This window comes from Mustela nigripes, chromosome 14 (assembly GCF_022355385.1).
Source record: "Mustela nigripes isolate SB6536 chromosome 14, MUSNIG.SB6536, whole genome shotgun sequence".
Classification (NCBI taxonomy): domain Eukaryota; kingdom Metazoa; phylum Chordata; class Mammalia; order Carnivora; family Mustelidae; genus Mustela; species Mustela nigripes.
Genome location: NC_081570.1, coordinates 45,674,174 through 45,690,138, shown reverse-complemented (window position 1 = coordinate 45,690,138; position 15,965 = coordinate 45,674,174). Strand labels below are relative to the sequence as shown.

At 43.5% G+C, this 15,965-nt stretch overlaps 1 protein-coding gene across 1 annotated transcript in view; it reads right to left on the bottom strand.

The window, feature by feature from the left end:
- Positions 1-15,965, bottom strand: part of C8A (complement C8 alpha chain) — a 65,186-nt gene that overhangs the window by 10,608 nt on the left and 38,613 nt on the right. The window lies entirely within an intron of this gene.

Genomic DNA, 15,965 nt, shown 5'->3' with positions numbered 1-15,965 from the left:
TCCTTTAACCCAATTTCAATTTCAATAGTCTCTTGTATGAGGTTCAAACCCAAATAATTCTCGAAATGAGAAGGAACGTATACTGCACATACTGGTTGCTCAAAAGCTTGGTTTCCTTTCCTTTGCATATTCTCCTTGAGGCTCCTTGTGGCAGGGGTTCTGCCTCATCCATCTCCATATACTCCTCACACAGAACCTGGCCTGTGACTGGCACCATCTTCACTCTGCCATTTTGCATACAGTACCCCTTCCTTTCTCCCTTTTTTCCATTGTTCCAAGGTCTACTCAAGCTCTAGTTCAAATATGTTCTGCATGATGCAGATTTGGATCAGAATACTTCCTTCTTTCCTCAGAGCTACCAATGTGTTTTGTGCGGACATGAACAATCATATTTGCACAATTCTTTTTTGCCCAGGTTCTCTTTGTACCCCAGAAAGGCCAGAGTGTTGTTATATGACAGGGTCTCCATGGGCAGTCTGCCTGCCTTCTGGCCCCATAATAACTGAGTCCCGCATTAGCAGTCCCCATATTTGTCTACATCTGGGGTCCCTTGGAGGAACCTGAATCTTGTAGATGAGGAGCATAATTCTCAAAGCAGTAAAGTCATTTTGTCACAATCCCTCACTCTGTAAGTGAACAGAGCTGGGCTTCCAGCCCTTCACTGGGCTGGCAAGGTAAGGCTAGAAAAGTCAACTAGGGCAGGGTACTGACCATTGCTACAGAGTCCAGCTTTATCTGCAGCTCGGGTTTTCTGAAGGGGTTTGTATTTTTTGAAATGTCATTATTTTTTTTAATTTAAATTCAATTAGTGAACACATCGTACATCATTAGTTTCAGATGCAGTGTTCAACAATTCATCAGTTGCATAAACACCCAGTGCTCATCACATCACGTGCTCTCCTTAATGCCCATCACCCAGTTACTGCATCTCCCACCCACCTCCCCTTCGGCAACTCCATTTGTTTCCCATGTTTCAGAGTCTCCCATGGTTTGTCTCCCTCTCTGATTTCCTCCCATCTAGTTTTCCCTCGCTTCCCTTATGGTCTTCTGCACCGTTTCTTATATTCTACACATGGGTGATACCATATGATTATCGTCTTTCTCTGATTTACTTATTTTGCTCAGCATAATGCCCTCCAGTTCCATCCATGTCAATGTAAATGGTTAAGTAGTCACCATTTCTGATGGATGAAAGATATTCCATGTATCTATATACCACATCTTCTTTACCCATTCATCTGTTGAAGAACATCTCGGCTTCTTCCACAGTATGGCTCTTGTGGACATTGTTCCTATGAATAGGTACCTCTCCGGAATCACTACATCTGTATCTTTGGGGTAAGTACCTAGTAGTGCAATTGCTGGGTCATAGGGTACTCTGTTTTGAATGTTTTAAGGAACCTCCATACTGTTTTCTGGAGTGGCTGCACCAACTTACATTGCCACCAACAGTGTAAGAGGATTCCCCTTTCTCCACATCTTCTCCAACACTTGTTGTTCCCTGTCTTGTTAATTTTTGCCATTCTGACTGGTGTGAGTTACTTTTAACTGCAATTATACAATAATTATTACCAGCCCTGTATTATTATGGCAACCACAAGGGAAAAATAATTTTCATTGTTTATTCAATTGAGCTATGGATTAGATCTAATATTTTCTTTTTTCTTTTTTTTTTTTTTAAAGATTTTATTTATTTATCAGAGAGAGAGAAGGGGAGAGAGCGAGCACAGGCAGACAGAATGGCAGGCAGAGGCAGAGGGAGAAGCAGGCTCCCTGCTGAGCAAGGAGCCCGATGTGGGACTCGATCCCAGGACGCTGGGATCATGACCTGAGCTGAAGGCAGCTGCTTAACCAACTGAGCCACCCAGGCGTCCCAGATCTAATATTTTCAAAGAAGTATCAAGTAACCAAGTTACTAGTCTGTGTCACTGTCAAACTACAAACTCTGTGAGGTCAAAGATTTGTTCTTTATTCACTATCTTGTCAGCATGGCAGCACAGTGTCTCCTGTGGAGAAGGCGCTCAGTAACCATTTTCAGAATAAGTGATTGATGAATGAAACAAGTGAGCGAATAAATATATACCAGCAGTCCTGTGGCACAGGCTCCTGACAGAAAAAAATCTCAGAAGTCAGGAATCCTGAATTCAAATTCCAGTCACTTGGATAAATGGATGAAGAGGTTATAGTGTGTGTGTGTATGTGTGTACACACACATATATGTGTGTATGTATGTGACTATTATGTGTATAAGGTTATTATATATGATATATATATAGATATATCTATATCTATCTATCTGTCTATCTATCTATATATATGATTATTCAGCCTTAAAAAAAAGAGATCCTGCCATTTACGAGAGCATGGATGAACCTGGAGGACATCATGCTGGCATGAAGTAAACCAGACACAAAAAGGAGAAAATGGCGGGATCTCACTTATATGTAGCCTCTAAAAATGCCAACTAAATATATGGGAGCAAAGACTAGAAAGGCAGTTGCCAGGGATGCAGAGGTGAGGGGGCGTGGGGGGTGATGCTGGTCAAACAGGACAAAGTTGCAGTTTTGTAAGATGAATAAGAAGAGACTTTTGATGTGCAGCCTGATGAAGACAGTTCATCATATCATGGGGAGTACTGAACACTTGTAAAGAACGTAGATTCCCATAGACATCGGAAAAGGGAACTGTGTGAGAAGATAGGCTAACTAGCTTCACTTGTAGTCATCATTTCCCTTTGTATATGTATATCAATCATCTCATCGTGTTGTACACCTTCACTGTGGACCCATGTTCTGGTTTTAAAAAGCAGAACTAAACAAATCCCAGGCCCAGGCATGCTGTATGAGTTGAGAAAACTCCTGTGGTCACACTGGACTGCAGTTTTCCTATTTATGGAGAGAGGGGCTGGATTTGTCCGTCTCCAGGCCCCTCTGTGCCACTACCCGCTGCCCCCACCCCTGTGCCTGGATCTCTGAATCACTCCTGAGCTGGGAGGGCCTGGGAGGCGGGACGCTGTGAGGCTGCGAGCACCAACACTCAGCACTGAGCCCGGGGCTTCTCCTGCCACTTCTGTTTGAGTACTTTTAATCGTTAATGCATTACTAATTGAGGAAGATTTAGCATATTTAATTGTTTTGATTAAAAAATGCTTTGCCGGTGATAAACAAAAGTGGGGAAGAGCATTCACAGGCAGAAGCCAGTGGGATTACAAGGGGAATGGTGGTGGAGGGCTGCCGGCTTACGGTGACAGGGCAGGCTGATTACAGGGGTGAGGGGTAGCTGGAGGGCACCTCCAGGGCCCTCATGCTCACGCAGGTCTGCCACAGCCTGTTGATTTGAGCAGGACCACTTGAGTGCAAAGATTTTCCTTCCAAGAACACCAAAGTTGGGTACCAGCCAGCAAGGGAAGGTCTGCGACTTCAGAATCTTCAGATGTGAGAGATCTGAGAGCATCCTTGGACACCCAGCCCACCCTTCTCATTTTTAGATGAGATGCCTTTGGTTTATATAGGTGACTTATCTTACCTAAGGCCACATGGCTAAGAAACGGTAGAGCTGAGATTCAAACTCAAGTCCATCTTGCTTAGAAGCCTGTGATATTTTCATTAATGCCAGCTATCACTTCCAACTAAAGAATTCTGCTCTCAGAAAAATTTAGTGAACGCTGACTGGGTACCATCCCCATCACTTTGTGTTAGGCAGTGCAGACACTCTGAACTAAATAGGAATATGATGAAAATCTGAATAAGCAAAATCTCATCCTTGAGAAGCTAGCAGGGTTGGGGTACATACTAAGCAAAAACTAAGGTGCACCCCAAGAGTGTCATTTTTCTATATAGGAGGGTTAGGAGAGGGTCTCACATCAGAAGCTATGGGAGGTAGGGTGGGACGCAGATCAGAGCTGTCTGCGAGGACCTATGGGAAACCAAGGCCAGTGAGCTTGGTGGGGGGTGGGCATAGGAGGTCAAATGCCGTGCCAAGATCCAAGACTTGAAACTAGTACTGAAAGCCAAAACACAGAACCATACACATCTTGCTTCATCCATCTAGTAAAAAACAGAGGAGGGGGAGGGGAGAGGGAACAGAGAAAGGTCTGGAGCAATTGTGTGGCACTTGCCCAGATGGGTGTGTGGCCTGAGTGGTGGAGTGACTATACCAGCTGACCTTTGAACAACACCGGGGTTTGAGACGCTGACCCGCCACACCGCTGAAAATCTAAGTATAACTTTTCACTCCCCCAAAACTTAACGACTCATAGCCTACTATTGACAAGAGGCCTTACAGTTAACATAAACAGTGGATTAACACATATTTTGTATATTATGTGTATTATATACTATGTTCTGAGAGTAAAGTAAGCTAGAAAAACTGGCATTATGAAAATCATAAGAGAAAATACATTTATAGTACTATACTGTATTTATTGGAAAAAATCCACATATAAGTGGGCCTACATGGTTCAAATCCATGTTCATAAGTCACATGTATTTATAGAAGCAAACAATGATCAGCCATGGCTCCACCCCATGGGTTCCTTCGATGTCAGCTTGGACCATATCATACCAGCATTTGTGTCGGGGTCTTGAACTCAGTGAACTCTAGAGTTGAGGTTCCCAAACCCGGCTACACAGTGAGATCATCTGTAGTGCTTATAAAACATACAGGTTCCTGTGCCCCACCTCTATGAGTCCTAATGCTCTATTTCTGAGTCATCAGCAATCTTTATTTAAACAGATGACCCAGATGATTCCTTGTCAGCACATCTGGGACCAGATATTGAATAGCATGGTTCTACAGAGAACCCTGGTGGCCTGTCCCAGAGCACCGGCCTCGGCCCTGTCTCAGTCAATGCCTTTGTCAATGCCTTGGATATGGACTTGGCAAGCAGGCTCATCTTCTCCACCCATAAGAGATAACTAGGAAAAGCCAAGGATCCTTCAGGTAAAGAATCAGGGTTGAAAAAGCCCTCAAAAGGTTTGGAAGGATAGACACACCAAGAATAGCAAAATGAGGCTCAGTTGGGAAAGCTATAACTTCCTTCCCTAGGGAGAAAATACCATGTGTGAACACAATAGGGAATGGGCACAGCTTAGAAAGCAAGAGAAAAGGTTGTGGAGTTTTGGATAACTTCCAGCTCAGGAAGACAATGAAACCAGGTAAAAAACCAGGGGAAAATTATAATCAATAAAGTAAAGGAGGGGATAATCTGCGTGTGTGTGTGGTGTGTGTGTGTAACTTAGAGAAACCCAGAATCTGATACAAAGTTCTACAGTCCACATTTTTAGAAGGAAATAAGGAAAGACGACTTTTGCTCAACATTGTTTAGACTTAAAAAAGAAGGAAATCCGGCCATATGCAACAACATACGTGAATGTTGAGGACATTGTGCTAAAAGAAATAAATAAGGAAGGACAAACATGCATGATTCCACTTATAGGAGGTATATAAAATAGTCCAACTCTCAGAGTATAGAATGGTGGCTGGCAGGAGGGGGGAGAAGGGAAATGAATTGCTAATCAATGGGCATAGGTCTCAATTATGGAAGTTCTAGAGATTTGCTGTCCAACATTGTCTCTATAGTTAAGAAGCCTATATTGTACACTTAGAAATTTGTGAAAAGAGTAGATGTCATGTTAAGTGTTCTTTTCAAAAAAATTATTTATTTGTTTGAGAGAGAGAGAATGCATGTGCAAACGGGGAGGGGACGGAGGGAGACAGAGAGAATCTCAAGCAGATGCCCCACCAAGCACAAAGCCTTAAGGGGCCTCGATCTCAGGACCCTGAGATCACAACCTGAGTTGAAACAAAGACTTGGATGCTTAACCAGCTGTGCCAGCCAGGCGGCCCTCATGTTAAGTGTTCTTATCACAGAAAGACTAAAGAATGAAAAAAGCAAGTAGGGAATGATTGGGGAAGAGTAGCATGAGGGTGAAGAAATTCAAAGCCATATCCTTTGGGAATGTTTGAGGGGATGGGGATGTTCACCTGAACAAGAGAGGAAAGTTCTCTCTCTAAGAGAGATCTGTGGAACTAGATTCAGCTCTCCAGAGGATTGTCTTGAGGAAGAGGAGTTAGGCTTACTTGCATGGTTGCAAGGCAAGAACTAGGACCCAGAGGGCGGAAACTACAGGAAGACAGATTTAAGCTCAGCATAAAATAAATCTTCATCATGGTCACAGGCCAAGGAAATCTGAATTGTTTCATAGAGGCAGTGAGCTCCCCATCCTAGGAGGGTACCAAGGAGAGACTATTTGCTTGAATGGGGCATAGTGAGTTTGAAGAGTTGACCTGTGGTCTCTGAAGGTTTCTTCTAAATCCATGATTCTGAAACTTTAAGAACACACCAGAACACCTGGAGAACATTTGAAACAAGCGTGATAAGTACTTAATGATGTGTGCCAGGCATCCGGGAAATAAGGATGAAAGAGCATTTGCTCTTCGTGAGCTCACAGGCAAGTGTGAAGAAGTGGAAGAGAACAAATACTGCCCTGTGCGAGGAGAGGTGTGAAAGAGGCCAGCATAGTCAGAAGAGCCTTCCTTGGAGGTCAGACGAAGGCTATCAGAGGCAAGTCTGAAAGGATGAGTAGGGATTAGCCAGATAAAGAGGGCACTTTGGAAGCAGAGGGAGACCATGTGGAGGTCTTGTGTCTCTAGTAACAAGATTCTGCTCAGAAAGGCCAACCTGACCTAAACTCAGGAGTACAAAAGAGGGAGAGGGCAATCAGTGGGGCAGGTACTGGGAGCCCTTGGGTTCCTTCCCACTCTAGCCTGAACCTGAGAAGAACTGTTGGGATGTCCAACTGGCGGGCCAGGAACCGAGAGGACATGTCTCTGGCCTCCGTGTCTACTGTTCCTTTCCACCGGGTCTTGGCAGTGCTACAGGTCTGAGAGCTGTTCTCACCCTTCTTTGGAGAGGCTCCATCAGTGTGGCTCAGAGGCAGAACGAGGAAGCTTGACTTCTGAGGTGCCAGAAGGCCACAAGTCTGTCACTCCTCAGATGAAAAGCATCAGGTGGAAAACAGCAGGTGTAATACATTATTTATCTCTTTGCAACAAACAAATGTCATGCAGGTTGCTGTGATCTATTTGCTTTGTTGCTTTGCTACATTGGTTACCTCCAAAGACAGCTTCAGAAGGAAAGGGAAAGACTCATATAGCCTATTTTATTCCATAACATTGGAAAAGATGATTGTTGAGCTTGGAAATGTAGGCTAACTTCACCTGCTCCCTCTAGGCTGCTATTTATCTATTAAAACTCACGCTTCTTCCCAACCGCCCAAGAACAGCAGTGTAAGTACCTCTGTGCCTTTCATATGCTTTTTCCTCTCCCACTCAGTTCTAGAAAGCCTTCCTTCTCTCCCAAGGGCCAAGTCTGTGTCCCCACAGAATCTTTGTGTGTCCCCCAGTGTATCCCTCAGCTCCCCTCCAGCATAGTATTTAGCAGACCTTAGCAACTGTCAGTTTCTTGGTCTGTTCTTCCAATTATCCTACAAACTTATAAAATTGCCTCTTGGGTTTACAGGTCTTGGCACAGAGCCTGGCATGTGACAAGCCCCCAGGAGTGCTCAGGGATGGGCTGATTCCACCCAATCTAGACAATGCCTCTGAAATGTTTCAGTAGTCCTAGATCTCCTTTTTGGCTAATGATACAAATCGTATCTTTGTAATATCTCACACTTGATTAGGAGATGATATTTTGTAAAGCATTTTCATCTGTATTATCTCATTGGAGGCTCACAACAGTCTTAGGGAGCCAGGAGGATTTCTCTATTTAAGAAAAAGCCGTAATTATGGTGGTTAAGAATCTGAACTCTGGAGTCAGGGTTTTACATTCACTAGTAGTACTGGATGAGTTACCTGAACCTCCTTGGGCCTTATTTTCCCCATTTGTAAAATGGGAGTGATAGTTTCCCCACATGGGTCCCAGAAAACAGTGTTGGACACAATTAAGTGTTCAATGAATCTTCACTATTATTGTGAAGTTGCTTGCCTCAAATGCCATAACAAACAGGCCCAAGAGTCAGGGTCGATGTACGGTGTGTTACACCCAAAGATAGTACATGCTTTAAGGCATCACAGCAGTGTTAACTGTGCACAGAAATGCTGCTTGTGTGGCACAGGAACAGTGGCCCCCCAAGCCCTGGGTTCCCTGATCACCCCATTGTACAAGGCTGCTCAGAGAAAGGAATCCATGCTCCCAATGGGCAATGTTGGGACTGTAGTCTCGTGTTTCCCTCCTGATTACTGACAGGTATCTTCAGAGACTCTGGCCCTTCTGGACGATTTTGGCCATACATATCTATTCAAATGGCTGGCTGATGGAGCCATGACAAGAGTCAGTAGAGCAGAGATTCTCAGTCTCTCTGGGACAGAGACTGCCTAAGCCAAATTCACTTCTGCACACTTACTATCTGGGCAAATTGTCTAACCTCTGTATTCTCAGGATTCTCATCCATAAGGTGGTAGCTTTTGTGGTACCTACCTCATAGGGTTGTTTGTGGTGTTTAAGTGAGTTAAGCTGTAGTGTGTACGATGCTTGGTGTGGTGCCTGGCTCAGAACCAGCAGTAATGGTCAAGCATTACTGTTATGACTACTGCCCTGAATGTGACAGTATCCATAGACTGGGCTACTGGTCCCTGATGCTGAGCCTGGAAAATCACGGAACAGTGGAACCTTAGGAGTTTGTCAAAACAGATATTTTTTTAAAAATATTTTACTTATTTATCTGACAGCAAGAGAGAAAGCACACATATGGGGGGAGGAGCAGAGGGAGAGGGAGAGGAAGGATCCCCACTGGGCAGGGAGCCAGATACAGGGCTCAATCCCAGGACCCTGAGATCATGATCTGAGCGAAGGCAGATACTTAACTGACTGAGACATCCAGGCGTCCCAAAAATCAGATTTTCTTAATCCACATTTCTGGATTGTGCCATGAATAAGTGAAGATTGAGAAAACACCCACATTTGGTAAGTACCTATTATGTGCTAGGTAAATCTTTCCCATGTGCTATCCCGTTTCGTATTCACACATTTCTCCATAACAGGTACAATTTTTCCCATTTTTGAGATGACTAAACAGAGCCTTAAATAGTTGAAGTCACTTGCCCAAAATGATAGACTAAGTAAATAGAACCGGGATTGAACCAAAGTCTGTGTCCAAAGCCCATCTCCTCCATGCCACATTATATCACCTATGGGAGAGAGGCCAAGTGTGGCTCTGGGGGTAATTTTGACATGATCACACCTTTTTCTCCTTTAAGGCTGGGGCTGTTTCAGTGACAGAGGTGGAAATTCAAAATCAGAGCAAGATCAGGAGAATGGTGTCGAGAGTGTCTCAGTTCCATGTGTATGTAAATGACTTAGGGGGGACGGGGACAAAGCCAAGACATCAGGAGTCTGTCAGTCAATCAATACCATCCATCACTATGAAGTCTGGTTGTCATGGTAACTGCGGATAAAGCCTGGAGCCTGTTAGAATCTAGTGCCTGTCTGTTCAGGGTGACTGGTTGGTTAGCAGGCACAGCAAAAGACCCTCTGGGCCAGGCCAGACAGCTTAGCCATAAATATAAGACCGTTCACAATCAGATTCTGGCCCAGCTTACCCTTTGCACTGTCCAGTCCAGCCCGAGTCTTTAGAAATCTACCCCGACTCTGCAGAGTGCCGGAAAGCTCCAGAGAGGACCCAGCATAAATGGCTTGGATTCTCAGCCTCTCTTGCTAGGAGGACACTGAGCCTTTGCTGTGGACCAGCCTCCGCCTATGTGCAAAACTCTGGGAACACCTCGTTAACAAGATGCATGATGGAAACAGGCAGGGGCAAAGTGTGGTGTATCTAGCTGAATCCCAGGTGCACTGAAGTACCTAAGAAGCCTCCCGACCCAAAACTATAGAGACAGAAAATCTGCCTGGAAGGGTCCTATCTAAGCAGAGACCAAGGATGGATAAGCCCTGGCCAGGTGGAGAAAAAAGGGTATGGGGGGGGGGAGCAGAAATCCAGGTAGAAGAAACAGCACATTCATTCTTAGAAAGCCCCAGGGAGGAGGAGGAGGGTGCGATTAGGTAGAGGGACCACAAAAGCATAGTACAGCACAGCCCAGTGCTGAGTAATGGGGCTAGAGGGCTGGGCAGGGCCAGAGCATGCTCCCTTGAATACTGACCATCTTATCCAGGGCCAGGAACCCTCCTGTTCTCAACAGTCACCTCCGCTTGGCTCCAGCAACTTGTCATGCCGGAAACTGCATTCTCTCTGTGGCTCTCTGGAGCCCAACACTGACTCCAATTCCAGGTTACTGATATTATCACTCTTCCTGCTCTAACTCAGCCACAGGATCGCTGTCATTGACACACTGGCCTCACGGGCAAGTCCTCTACAACAGAGTGCGACCTTTGGGTGAACCTGGACACACGTCTCCTACCATCCACCCCCACCCATTTGCTGCTTCAGTCACGCTCATGAGACGCTCTGCCCAGAAAGCCCTAGCTCCCTTCTGTGTTAGGCAAGCTCCTACTCCTAAATTTTGGAAGTTCAGGTTTGAATGTCTTTGGAGTCTAGAAAAAGGGAGGGCAGGAAAGGGAGGGTTGCTTTCTCCCTTGTGCTTCTACTGTATTTATTTTCATTTGAGCATTTTCACATTGTATTTTTCTGAGTCCCCAACTAACAGTACATTTCTCCAGGGCATGGAGCTGTGTCCTTCATCTCTTGATCATGGGTTCTCGTTGACTGGATGCGTGGTTGGAGGGATGGATGGATGGATGGGTGGGTGGGTGGAGATTAGATTAGGAGAAGGGTTCTCCTCAGAGATTAAGTGTTTCCTACCTCCTATTTTGGATAAGAAGGAAAAATGTTGTTTTCTACTCAGTACCTTTCTGAAAGGGAATTATAGGCAAGAAACAGCAATAATATATAAATGTGGAAAACATGAGAATCTGAGGGACTTGAATTGCACATTCATCCTACCCCAGTGACTATGCGTACACAACTTAATCATCTGGGCTGCGTTGTCTCATTCTCTTACAGGAATAAAACATGCACAGCCCACATTACCTTGTTCCCCATCACTAATTGATCACAGCACTGTTGGGATGAGCACCTGTCCTGGGTCATAATCCTATTAGCATCTGCTATTGAAGCCAGCTGCCATTACTGGCTTAGACCATTTTTCTGGCCATCAAGGCTCTGAGGTTCACCTCTTTGAGTGTCATACATGCCAGCACACTGAGCTTGTTCCTGGCCCCATGATTGTACCTAAGCTTCAGAACACACAACCACAAGCTGGGCAGGGGAACCCTTCACAATTCTGTCAGTAACAGTTCCTGATCAGCAAGTCAAAGTGATCCCAAACTGCGTTTAGGAAAGAGTATTGAGTATAATCCTCTTCTAGTAATTTTTAAAACCTGATTTAAATAATTTCAAAGCCATCACAACCTATTTATTGTTTCAAAAAAAAAGAAGTGAAAAAATAAAAAGGTAAATGAAATAAAATATCCAGATAGACCCCAAGAAGCATGGAGCTGGAGTTAGAAGTCCTTGTGTTGGACCTCACCCTGCTCCTAGACAGTGGTTTCACCTTGGACATGACATCATAGCTCTCAGAGCCTGGTTTTCTTTGTTTGTAAAATGGGGACAGCCATAAGACAAAAAATAGCATTGCCAAGAAGCACGAGTGAGACGATATTCATGGCAGCACTTGGTGCTGCCTACCACAGAGCTCAGTTAGAACTCCCATCTCTCACTGCCATTTGGATAAACTGTCTCAATAGATGAGACTTTCCAGGCCTGTCTTGGCAATGATTACTTACATCTCCCTCTAACTTTCTACATTGTCTGCCTTCCTGTGATGGTTACTTTTATGGGTTGATTTCACCAGGCCATGGTTATGTCCAGATATTGAGTTAAACATTATTCTGGGTGTTTCTGGGAAGGTATTTTTGAATGAGATCAACGTTTACTCAGTAGACTGAGTAGAGCAGATTGTTCTCCCTAATGTGGGTGGGCCGTACCCAATCAGTAGACATTCCAAATAGAACAAAAAGGCTGATCGTCTCCTGAGTAAGAAAGAACTCTTGCTATCTGACTGCCTTCAAGGTGGGACTTCAGCTTTTTTCCTGCCTTTGATTCATACTGAAACATCAGCTCCTCCTGGGTCTCAAGCCTACCAACCTTTGAAGGAAATAAACTGTCAACTCTCCTGCATCTCCAGCTTGCCACTTACAGATCTGGGGACTTGTCAGACTCCCTAATTGTGTGAGCCAATTCTTTAGAATAAATTTCTATCTCATATTGTTCTCTCAAACCAGTTAGTTAGAACTTCAACTAATAAACCTCCTAATGACTTCCTTATGGTTACTTGTGATTTTTCCTTTATTTAAAGTAATGAAGTATGTATCTATAGTCAGTGGAACATACTAGATGGTATTTTTAATGCTTTCTTTACTATCCTGGAAACTAAGCAATACTCGTTACTCCATGATCCAGTCCACATACATCCAGATAAAACAAGTTGGTGCAGCCTCTTTGGAGAACAGTGTGGAGATTCCTCAAGAAATTAAAAATAGAACTTCCCTATGACCCTGCAATTGCACTACTGGATATTTACCCCGAAGATACAGATGTAGTGAAAAGAAGGGCCATCTGTACCCCAATGTTTATAGCAGCAATGGCCATGGTCACCAAACTGTGGAAAGAACCAAGATGCCCTTCAACGGACGAATGGATAAGGAAGATGTGGTCCATATACATATGGAGTATTATGCCTCCATCAGAAAGGACGAATACCCAACTTTTGTAGCAACATGGATGGGACTGGAAGAGATTATGCTGAGTGAAATAAGTCAAGCAGAGAGAGTCAATTATCATATGGTTCCACTTATTTGTGGAGCATAACAAGTAGCATGGAGGACATGCAGAGTTCGAGAGGAGAAGGGAGTTGGGGGAAATTGGAAGGAGAGGTGGACCATGAGAGACTGTGGACTCTGAAAAACAATCTGAGGGGTTTGAAGGGGCGGGGGGTGGGAGGTTGGGGGAGCCAGGTGGTGGGTATTATAGAGGGCACGGATTGCATGGAGCACTGGGTGTGGTATAAAAACAATAAATACTGTTAATGCTGAAAAAAAAAAAAAGAACAGATCGGTGGTTATTTTCAGGTGAGGAGCAAAAATGGTTGAGGTAAAAGGTACAAACAATTATAAAATGAAGTACAGTGATTTTCGATGATAATCTAGATTGCATATTTGAAAGTTGTTAACAGAATATCTTAAGAGGCCTCATCATAAGCTACATATATTTATAACTACATAAGGGGAGGGAAGGCACCTAGATTTGTTGTGATCATTTTGCAATATATACAATATCAAATCATTGTTATACACCCAGAACTAATATATATCAATTATACTTCAATTTAAAAATATAAAACAAAGATATCTCCAAGTATTTAGAAATTGAAAGAGTTTTAAATATGCAGTGGCCAAAGGGGAAAGTCACAAAGAAAAGTAAAACATATATTAACAAATTGAAAATAAATGTCACATATCCAAAAGACAAAAAAACAAAAAAACAAACAAGTTTCAATACTTCATCTTACTTTGAAGCACTCAGATATTTCCCAACCTGTTTTACTCTGTTTTGTTTTGTTAAATGCTCATCGTGACCCACTAACTTTCTTTTACAATCTACTACTGGGCTATGACCTGAAGTTTGAAAAATCCCAGGAGAAACATCTCTGAGACACAGCATGTTGGTTAATATCACAGAGTTTGACCCCTGGTTCCACCAATGAATAGCACCATGACCTTGAGCAAGTTATTTAACATCACAGAACTTCAGTTCTTAATTTGTAAATTGGGGATTATAGGATCTTCTTCCGGTCTTTCCTGAGGATTAAATGAGACAGTATGCTTAAAGTGTTTAACTCCGTGTCTGCCACACAGTAAAATGCTCAGTTAATGTTGACGGTCTTGTCACCTCTGCTGGAGCCTGAGCCTCTCGTATATGGTATCAGAATGAATGATAGAAAGTGTGAGAAAACGTGAGCGGGGGAGGATAAACATTTGGACAATATACAAACTCTATGCCAGAAAATGTTGATTCAATACTGACTGAATCCTGTTGATTGATTTACTTAGGCTTTTTGGATCTCAGCTTTCTCTCCATAAAATTGGGGAAAATACTAATACACTTCCTCATATGGTATTATGAAGATTATCTGGAATATTAGATGTGAGTATTTTACCAATATCAGGAGTTAATTATACATAAATATATTTTATTAAAACCAAATATTTCAGGGGCACCTGGGTGGCTCAGTGGGTTAAGCCTCTGCCTTCAGCTCAGGTCATGACCTCAGGGTTCTGGGATCGAACCCCACATTGGGCTCCCTCCTCAGCAGGGAGACTGCTTCCCTCTCTCTCTGCCTGCTGCTCTGCCTGCTTGTAACCTCTCTCTCTGCATCAATAAATAAATAAAATCTTTTAAAAAAACACAAATATTTCAGTTAGCTCTAAGTACAATAAAGTTTAAAAATTAACTCATTTTAGGTGGCAACCAATTTGGTTGTCTACACAATAAATCATTTCTGACTATAATTGGATGATTATGACAAAGAGAAGCACTGTTACCTTCTATACACCCTTGATGAGAGCAACCATGTGGTATCTAGACAGCGCTTACCATGTTTATGTGCTTAATAAATGTTGAATGAAAAACTGAAGGAATGAGTAAGTAAAGGAAGGGGGGAGGCCGGGAGGGGGAGCATGTGGAATTATAACTGACATCAACTTCAATGCTCACTTTGGCATCACATGTACTAGAATTGACATGAACTTTAGTGAGCTTTAATTGTGTTTCTGTGGCTTTTTCTACCCTGTGAGTTAGGTGGTAGACCAGCTAGCTGGTCCAGGGCCCCTGGCTGGAAGGGGATGCCACCCACAGTGGCAGGAAGAATGTACTGTGCTCTTGCTGGAAGGGTCTTTCCCAGGGTCACTGTTATCTGGCTTCCATCAAAGGGAGGAATGATGGAACACAGGCACTGATTTGGGCCGAGTTGTTAACACTTTGAAAGATAGTGATGAGAATTCAAAGTGACCTTGATGAATGAGAGAGGCAGTCCCTCCAAAACAGGATGAAGTACCAGGGACATAAATGAATGACCTTGATCCAAAAAATGGGCAGGTGGGGGAGAAGGCATGATTGCTGAGGCTCCAAATGTACAGCAAAAACATTGGCCACTGCAGGCTGGACACAATGATAATGATTTCCTTTCTATTTGAACAGTGTTTCAGAGCTGACCAGTTGCAGGGCCTATGAGACAGGCGATCTTATCCTCACTTTACAGATGAGAGGGCAGTTAACATTATAGGGTTAATAACTGAAAAGCTGGGAACAACATAAAGCATGTGGTAATGAAACCACCGTAGTACAACAACTACTGGTAATGTCTTTTTTTTTTAAGATTTTATTTATTTATTGACAGAGATCACAAGTAGGTAGAGAGGCAGACAGAGAGAGTGAGAGGGAAGCAGGCTCCCCGCTGAGCAGAGAGCCTGATGTGGGACTCAATCCCAGGACCCTGAGTTCATGACCTGAGCGGAAGGCAGTGGCCCAACCCACTGAGCCACCCAGGTGCCCCTGGTAATGTCTTTTAACTCTTACTATATGCCAAGTGCTGGGCCACATGCTCACATAAATAGTTTCATTTCATATTCACAAGAATCCTATAAAGTAGGTACTATCACTGTCTCATCTAAAAGAACAGAAAACTAAGGCACAAGGAGGATAATGAATTTGTCTGAAGGTCACTAGGCTAATAAATGGTGGAGATGAGATTTGAATCCAGGTAAAGGTTCTGAAACAGAAACTTTTCCAACAATTGATATTTATTGGGTGCTTGTTAGAGGCTGAGCACAGTATTAAATATTTTCTGTGCATATGTCCATGCATTTTTCATAACTATTCTGTGAGTTAAAT